This window comes from Gigantopelta aegis, chromosome 15 (assembly GCF_016097555.1).
Source record: "Gigantopelta aegis isolate Gae_Host chromosome 15, Gae_host_genome, whole genome shotgun sequence".
NCBI lineage: Eukaryota > Metazoa > Mollusca > Gastropoda > Neomphalida > Peltospiridae > Gigantopelta > Gigantopelta aegis.
The window spans coordinates 32,929,472-32,939,852 of NC_054713.1; positions in this window are offsets into that span (position 1 = coordinate 32,929,472).

The following is a 10,381-nucleotide window of genomic DNA, read 5'->3' on the forward strand; positions in this document are numbered from 1 at the left end:
CAAGTTTTGCGACAGTTGATACACACACACGCAAACAGAGCCGGTTTAAGGATCAGCGGATCCCCCTTCCCAAGATATATATTTTTTGCAACCCCTACGGGGAAAGGGGAAATATTCCCTCGGGAAAATAAATGTACACATCACCGCGGGGCCCACTGAAGCGCTGGGCCCGTAGCATGTGCTACAATATATATATATATATATATATATATATATATATATATATATATATATATATAGGGCCGTAGCTAGGGTTTTTTGTTGGGGGGTGGCAACTGAGTAGTTAATAATCTAAAACTCCTTAAACAGTTCAGAAGAGAATTTTCTTTAAGTTTCTATAATGCTTTCAGGATATTTTCGCTAGCTACGGCCCTGGTAAATATATTTACAGTTTTACAGATCTATTTACAGTAATAAACTATGTCCATTACCATTTTAGGGGCGACAGGTAATATTCCATGTATATTTGTGTCTAGACGGCGTCAATTAATTGGCTCGTCTGGTTACCAATCAAATACACACTTGCCAAACAGGAATCACAGGTAGAAGCAACTAACAGCATAGATCAATTAACTAAGAAAATTCGTGTATCATTTCAGTACGTAGGTTAATGCACGGGCAAAACATTGTTAATTGTTTCTACTTGTTGTGTAGCCACTTTGACAACATCTTCATAAATTAAGGTTAATGCACGGGCAAAACATTGTTAATTGTTTCTACTTGTTGTGTAGCCACTTTGACAACATCTTCATAAATTAAGGCTAATGCACGGGCAAAACATTGTTAATTGTTTCTACTTGTTGTGTAGCCACTTTGACAACATCTTCATAAATTAAGGTTAATGCACGGGCAAAACATTGTTAATTGTTTCTACTTGTTGTGTAGCCACTTTGACAACATCTTCATAAATTAAGGTTAATGCACGGGCAAAACATTGTTAATTGTTTCTACTTGTTGTGTAGCCACTTTGACAACATCTTCATAAATTAAGGTTAATGCACGGGCAAAACATTGTTAATTGTTTCTACTTGTTGTGTAGCCACTTTGACAACATCTTCATAAATTAAGGTTAATGCACGGGCAAAACATTGTTAATTGTTTCTACTTGTTGTGTAGCCACTTTGACAACATCTTCATAAATTAAGGTTAATGCACGGGCAAAACATTGTTAATTGTTTCTACTTGTTGTGTAGCCACTTTGACAACATCTTCATAAATTAAGGTTAATGCACGGGCAAAACATTGTTAATTGTTTCTACTTGTTGTGTAGCCACTTTGACAACATCTTCATAAATTAAGGCTAATATTCGTTCCTCGTATTCAGAGGAACGAATATTAGCCTTGATTTATGAAGATGCTTTGACAATTGTATTTTATTTTGTATTGAAAAATAATATATATATTACTGGATATACTTATTGCTGGCTTACTGGGATGTGTATTATTACAGAACATTGCAATGTATGACTATTTATGATCCCGCAAAAACCAGGTAAGTTGTGTTTCTCAAGTTCCAAGGCTCATTCCTGACGTTACGCGTTAAGTATTACGTAACCACCAGCTCGCCAGAGGGCGTACTCTCTGAGATGGTACAAAATGGCTGTGCCTGTTATATATAATAGCCGTCACATTTAACCGTTTTATTAATTAACTATACGATTATACTTGTTGATATTAAGCAATAATGTGCATTATATATCGTTGAATATGCATACCAGGCCAAATGCCTTAATTGTCCCTTCATACAGTAATGATAAGAGTAATTAATTTTGTCAAAAAGTTAACTTAAAAAGAAAAATCAGCAAACATATTTGGTTATGGCGCCATACCCATTTTGCCCTCTGGCAGAAATCTTGTGTGTGTGTGTATGTGTACACACACACACACACACACACGTATTGTTTTCTTTCTAAACCATAATCTTTATATTAAAGGCATACTGTCACGGATTTAAGGACCTTATTTCTCAAAAAATGGATAATAAATAAAAATTACATTAATTGTTGGAAACCAAATCTGAACCATGATGGAGTGAAATCCATGTCAACCCTCTCGGGAATTTAGTTTTTGAATTATGGACCATTGCCATAATTCAATTATTTTTACAAATTATCATTAATAAATGGAGTATGGTGGTTATGAAGATGGTTGAATAAAGTACATTTAGGGACAAATCAAATAATTTTTGTTCAGGTAATATTTTGTTAGACCATTAAATAGGTCAGTGGTCTGTGACAATATGCCTTTCAGTATGTAGCGTTTACATGTAGTTATAATACAACATAATGCCTAATGTTTTCTCCAAGGACCACAATGAACATTTGTAGTTTTTATGGCTAGATAATATTAACAGTAACTGGAACACTGGAAAAATATTAATGAGTTGAAATGTATACACACACACACATATACATACATACATATATACATATTTATATATATATATATATATATATATATATATATATATATATATATATGTATGTAGATATATATATTTGGCGGCTATTGCGGGTGGCTGCGGGCTGTGTCATTCACTCCCCCTCCCCCACCAAATCTTTTTTTCTGGATCCGTTACTGTAAAATTTAGGCCTAATTTGAGGTGTTGCAGAATTATTTCAAACATACTTATTATTATTTTTTAAAAGATACTTGTTTTATTATTAGTGAAAATTTTATGAATGACATAGGTCAACATTGTTGTTGGCTATATTTAGGGGGCTGGAACTTACTTTTTTGCAACTAATGCAAGTTAAACCCGAACGCAAATAAGTTTCTATTGAGAGTTCTTCCGAACTTAGCATCACTATTACTATATTAGGCAGAAGATTACTAAGGTCTCGCCAAACAGATGCCATGATCTGCCATTGAAATCCATGTTGAATTGCCCAACATCAAATTAAGATTGCTAGTAGAACGGTTTCACATTTGGCTGAAATTCCTGCAGAACATTTTGTACTCTCAAAAATAAAAGGTCACTATTTTTGTTTAAATTACTGGATGACTTAATAGAATAAACACCAGGGGATCATATATCAGTGTTAGCAGCGCACATTTCTTCCAAAAGATTAATTAAATTCCTAGTCGAAACTAGGTCACCCGCTCATTTTATCAGTACCGTAACATGATTGTAAATTAATAACAAAACATATATCATCAAAACTTTATCCATGACTAAATTTGAAAGGTTTTCTAGGAATGGAGATTCTTGTTTGTTTTTCTAATGGCTTTAACTAATAGATAATGAATTTACAGTGACACTTTAAAAAATAAAAATAAAACAAAATTAAAAATTAAAACTTCTAAAACAGAAATCTTGAGGTAGTTTGGTTTCAGTGGATTTTTTTTTTACCGATGATTGAATTTTTTTTTTTGAAACGAGATGTTGCATCAATACTTTATTGATATTAAAATAAAATTTGGAGTACACGTGAATAATTTTATTCTCTCTTACGGTACTGATTTACACGTTACGGTACTGACCTCCGTTATGGTACATCTACTGACAAACATCACCACTGAAAACTTGTTTTTGTAAAGGAAAAAAAGAAGAAAAAATGGAAAATTGAATTGCAATGTGCAAATTAATTCCTGAACCAGACAACAGCAAAATAAGTAAACTAAAATTCTTATTAAGCAGTTCCATTCGTCTAAAAATTAGTTTTAACACTCTTCCCCCATCCCCCATCTGCCGCACACATGCCTGCTTGTACAATGCAGTCCTATATAGGGCGATCTGCAAGCATATTTATCTTAGATATGCACTTTTATTCAAAGTTAACTAGGGGCGGGGCGTAGCCCAGTGGTAAAGCGCTCACCCCATGCACTGTCGGCCTAGGGTCGATTCCAGTAGGTTGGCCCACTGGGCTATTTCTCTTTACAGCCAGTGCTCCATAACTGGTGTTACAAAGGCCGTGGTATGTACTATTCTGTCTGTGGGATGATGCATATAAAAGATCCCTAGCCAATCTGTTCGGTTTTTGTTGTTGTTGTTTTTTTGCTGGGGTGTCGTTAAACAGCTATGCATTCATTCAGTTTTATAGGATATTAAACGAGCTTCCATTCCGTATCATGTTTATGTTCCGAGTGAAATTCAATTGTTACGAGCTTCAGCGAATGACAGTGCAAATTATTTCACGAAGTACATAAATATGATACGAAATGGTAGCGAGTTTAATATCCTATTTACCACACATAATCGATATTAATTTATATGACCCAACTTCTCTGGTTGACGTTCCCGTAAGGTTGTAATCACCGTGTATCATCGTACACAGGATATTACGACTTCCGAAGCGAGAGAAAGACAAAATACCAACGCATCGAGGTAAGTTATTTGCCAATTTCTTTGATCTGGTGCAGATTTATGTTGACCAATGCTATGCGATTACTAGCTAGATACTTTGCTTATAAAATCCATTCGTCAGAATCGCCATTTGAAATGATAGATCATAAGTAATACACAAATTATAACGATTTGTCATCTTCACTTTCACAATGCCCCGACAAAAAGGTCAATTTACTAAATGATCCTAGCGAGATCGACCAAAAAATTTATATATTGATATCATTAAGCCTACCGCACACACGCGCTATCTAGTCAGTCAGTGTGTCCGTCTTGTCGTGTATATTGTGAAGTGAATGTGTGTACATATATACATTTATATTGTAAATCCCAAATTCTTCATGTGTATATATATATATATATATATATATATATATGTGTGTTCCTTTATATTATGTAGCCCTCCTATGCCGTTGCTGAACGGCCAGAGTGTAAATAAATTCTGTTCTGTTCTGTTCTGTTCTGTTTGCTCAGCACGTAGCTAGCTGTGTGCGCGTAAATTTCGCTGAGTTTCTCACCTGCACGAGGTCTTGAGCCGAATAACCAGTTTTATATTTTTGAATAACCTGTTTGATATTTTTTGAATAACCTGTTTGATATTTTTCGTCTCGTGGTCAAAATCCTCACGTGTGCGCTCAACGTGAGCTAACTGCTAAGCTAAAAAAAAAAAAAAAAAAAAAAAGTTACCAATGAAAACTGTAAATTGAGCAACAGAAAATTAATTTTTGATTCGTTGTATTTGTTAAAAACAGAAAATTGCGGTGTACTGCGAATTGAAATCGAATGCCTTGCATGTTGCAATTTAGCAGATATTCAGTGTACTGCACATTGATTCATTTGATAATGAAACACTTATAAAAATATCGTCTATAATCGACATTCAAAGACTATCCACACTAAACAATAGTAATTGATATTAAAGGTATATTATGAATCATTACAAAACATTTTAATGTCGGGTGTAACTGAAGGAAAATGTGCAATGATTTATAGGTGGCTTATACTGTGAAGCACATCAAACGTTTCCTGAAATAATCTTCATACATAGGTACTATTTCCCAGATATTTAAGGCATCAACGTGAAGAAGAAAAAGGTTTTAAAATGTCCAATATTATTTCACACACACACACACACACACACACACACACACACACACCAGGTCCATCTCCCCTCTCTCGCATCAAAGTGAAGAAGAAAACTGTTTTAAAATGTCCAATATTATTTCTCTCACACACACACACAGAAAGAGGGGGGGGGGGGGGGGGTGCGGGTTCCATCTCTCCTCTCGCTCTGTATAGCTGGGGGTTTTTCGCAACACGCACACACGCGCGCGTTCTCTCTCTCTCTCTCTCTCTCTCTCTCTCTCTCTCTCTCTCTCTCTCTCTCTCTCTCTCTCTCTCTCTCTCTCTCTCTCTCACACACACGTTTTATTCAATAAGGTTGGAACTAATTTCATATTGAAAAGTATTATTGTATTTATTGTATTTATTATAGTATTATTATTAAAGGCTGGCGACATCAATTTGGGACTTTATCTAATAATGACCCATATAAGCTACTACGGTTTCCTGTGGAATTGTGCGGTTTTATCTGGTCGCTTACGGTTGTGAGGATACCTATGACTTATAGGCTAAGTCGTATCATTTTTTTTAATTATTATTATTATTATGACACATGATTAACGTAGACGAACGCTAATCAAGACTGTCGAATATTTAATCTTACGACCAACAAAAAAACAAAATGACAAAAACTCGAATTAGCACGTTATTCGCATCATTTGGGCCACAGCCTTTGATATATCATTCGTGGGACACTGGTTGGGATGGGGGGGGGGGGGGGGGGAATAATGAGATAACGGATCACCAGGGAGGTTCGATCCTGAAGCCAAAGCACCCCAGACATGAGCTCTACGGACTGAGATCGCGCCCCAAACCAATGGATTATATTAACGATTAAAAATACATATTAAATACACTTTCTTCATTGGAATATCGGTATGTGTACAAACATGAAAATGTAAATAGATTTAAAAACAAAAAATGCAAAAAAAAAAAAAAAAAACTAACAAAAAGAAACTACCTAATTTTTGGGGAGTATATTTCCTGAAACACAATAGGCCTATGTTGTTGCTGGGTTGTTGTTTTTGTTGTGTGTGTTTTTCAGGCCCATGCAAGCTGCCATTCATTATATACAGCGATCAGAACAGCACCGGATTAGCTCTGACACTCGCCAAATTCGCCAGTTACAAATCTTAAACATAACTTTCATGTGGTAATTGATATTTTGTTCAAAATAATAATGGGATTTTGCAGATTTGTTTTTAGTTTAATAGATAATTTGGCAAATTGGTCTATACACACCCACAGCTAACCCTGGAGTGAAGTGGAATCGGTCTTGTGCAAAGCTGTCCCTAAGTTTGCTTAAGTTGTAGACAGATTTTTGGTGCCTGTACTGGTGAATTTATAAAAGTGCCTGTCCTCCTACAGATGGATCTGGAACCATATATCATGGTCAAGACCAGGGACCTAATAAACAAAGCTATCTTAAGCAACATCACATCATCCTGGCTAGTTACATGTAGTTATTGTAACGGAAATGTTCATCTTAGTTTACTGTTACAGTTTTTTATGGTGGTTTTAGTGTAGCAGACCTGGTCAAGATGACACTGCCAGCTGAAGAAGACCTTGTCAGCTCTACAATATCGTATCTACCCTTCGCTATGATTTTAAAAAACCCCAAAAAAACCCAAGGAATTGTTTAAATATTTCTCCATGACGATTTAAATAAAAAATGATGTCCCTCCAGTGTTATTGTTTGAAACAACACTTGCATAACACTCTCATGCATAACTATAAAGTGTTCTGGTTGAAAGCTGATGGTGAGCAATAAACTACTTTGTTGAAATTGTGTAGCAGATTAATTGCTCTCGGAGTCAGATTCAGAGTTTATTTGAGTAAAGTAGATGGAAATTAGTCATTGGCAGATCCCACGTGTAGGAAGTTAACTTTTTTAATTACCTTCTTTTTTTTTTTAAACTTATCATCCACAGTATACAACACTAAATTGCTTTGAAAATGTATCTCTCAGTGTCTTTATTTCAAGTTTCCAGGGAGCAAGTCCCCAAACCCTCCCTACATATCATTTACCTTCGACAAACTCATATTGCCCTTTTACACATTTTGTGACCCCGCTTTACCAAATTCTGGATCTGGCCCTGTATTAGTGATATCGGTGTATGACGAGGGAAGCGTATTATAGTACGGTGTTGTTCATCTGTCTGAACTAGGGTAGGACTTAACTCAGTCGGTTGATTTTGTGACCCCACTTTACAAAATTCTGGGTCTGCCCCTGTATTAGTGATATTGGTGTGTGACGAGTGAAGTATATTATGGTATGGTGTTATTCATCTGTCTGGACCAGGGGTGGGATTTAACTCAGTCGGTTGATTTTGTGACCCCGTTTTACAAAATTCTGGATCTGCCCCTGTATTAGTGATATTGGTGTGTGACGAGGGAAGCATATTATAGTATGGTGTTATTCATCTGTCTGAACCAGGAGTGGGATTTAACTCAGTCGGTTGAGATGGTTGCGTCGTAGGATCGAACTACCTAGGTGGATCCATTCGATTGGGGTTTTCACGTTCCAACCAGTGTACCACAACAAGGCCGTGGTACATATATGTTCTTTCCTCGCCTGTGGGAAAGTACATATAAAAGATCCCTTTCTACTAATGAAAACATGTAGCGGGTTTCCTCTGACGACTACGTATCAGAATTACTGTATGTTTGACATCCAATAGCCGATGATTAATTAATCAATGCGCTCTAGCGGTGTCGTTAAATAAAATAAAACTTTACCTGTCTGGACCATTTCTTGGTTATGTTTGCCTGCAGGACCATCAAATCTCACATACAGGAACAGCATGGGATGGAGTTGTGTCACACACCATTACTAGGTCACTGTGAGCTACTTTTCAGTTTATTGGGCTTCTAAAACATGTTGAGTTTCTACACAAGACTAATAATTAGAGTCAAATTGTTTGTGAGTGACATCATTAGATATTTCAGTCTAGACTAAATTAGATTATTAAGCATAGGCCCTTGTCCGGGGTATATCGTATCAATTCATACAGGGTCATCAAACCTTGTATGCAAATATTTGAACTTGAACGACTTTAATTTATGTAAATCTCCAACCAGTAAAATTTGTACATACATCTTTATTTCAGTCATCTTTAAAGTCATATGTCATAATTTTCAGTGTGTGTCTATAAAATGAATGCTGTTTTTGTGCTTTTCGGTATATCAAGAATAAAGAGAGTTTACACTAAAACCGGACTACATGTATTTGTAAATTTGTGCATTGCCTTTTTCTTTTCTTTTCTTTTTTCTCTCTTTTTTTTTTTACATTTGTTTGCCTCAGAAGTGAGTGATCAGGCTGCCCTATCCTCTGATTGGCAGAGATATTTTAACTTGTTCTCAAGTTCCACAATGTAGATTTCAACCAAAGCTGGTACAAATGGTCCTCAGATGAGTACCCGTTACCAGTTTACATCTTATTTAATCCCTAATTATGTTGCAGGTTCAATTAGAACTCACAAACTTTCAAGGCATATCCTGTGATAAAAGTGGATTATTTATTGGTTCGGGATACAATACACACATACATGCACATCTTCATTTGCTGTTAATGTCAAATTAGTGGTCGCCAAATGACCATCTGTGATAAGATATTATAACTATGGCTCACTTTTCAGAGGTACAGTTTTAATACGAGGTGAGCAGGTCGAGACCCATGGGCCTCTTGTTTAGACAACTTGAAGTAAGTTGTCCCTGTCTTGAAGGAAAATTTTGTCTTGGTGCCTCTCAAATGTTTCTAGGTACCCTAATGTTTCAATCTATTTAAAATTAGCTCCACTGGTTTATTACCTGTGGATCTAACAGCACCCCGTTGGAGCTCATGTCCAGTTGACCTTTCATTCGACCAATCAAAACCTTACTTGCAAAATCATGCCAGTGATTTGAAAACATTCGGAATTCTGCCGAGGGTATACGAAATGATTCGGGTAAATTACGAAGTATGCCGGAAACTAATTTTATTATAAAATTCGTTTCATTCGACCAATCAAAAACTTACTTCCAAAATCATGCCAGTGATTTGAAAAGAATTTGAAAACATTCGGAATTATGCCGAGGGTATACGAAATGATTCGGGTGAATTTCAATATATAATTCGTTTCAAGGCGGAAAAAACAACAACCCAACCGTGATGGTATAGCCATAAAATCTGTTTATACTAGTATACAATCCAGAGTTTATTACTGCACTTTGCCCCTAATTTTTCAATGTTGAAATAGACCAACAAGTTCGCCTATTGCATAAATAGTCTCGCCCGATATTTTTAGAATGTGTATGCTCCCGAATAACGCTATAAAAGGCGAAGTGTAATTGGTCGATATTTAAATTGTTATTTATAGATGAAATGTCACCTGGACATGGGAGTCCACGCAATGCTGTTAGATTTACTGGTAGACCAGTAAAGCTAATTTTAATCAGATAGCCTAATGTTTGTTATTAAATCGAAGGCAACACTGGATATTCTGCAAGACAACCCGACGACAGTTGTTCAAATCCCATTAAAGCTGGCTCTCACTTTCATTCATCTTTCTCATCTATCACCCTCTGCCTATTATTACCATTATCTCAATAAATAAATAAAAAATAAATAAAAAAACTGTCCAATTTCCCCACGATTTTAATCAGTTTTGGGCCTGTCTGTCATTTACCTCCGACTCCCGTCTTCTGAGCTGTCCACACATCACCTACCTGTCAACTTCCTCCACGGGTGCAGTTTGTGAGTTCTTTCCTGCATCCTTTGTCATTAATACAGCTGGTCTCGCCCATGGCACTAACAAAGGTAACACTTGCTGCCCCCCCCCCCCCCCCCCAAAAAAAAATAATAATAATAATAATAAAATGAAATAAACATTCGACTCCCTGCTGCTTATAACACTTAAAACCAATTAGAAGTGC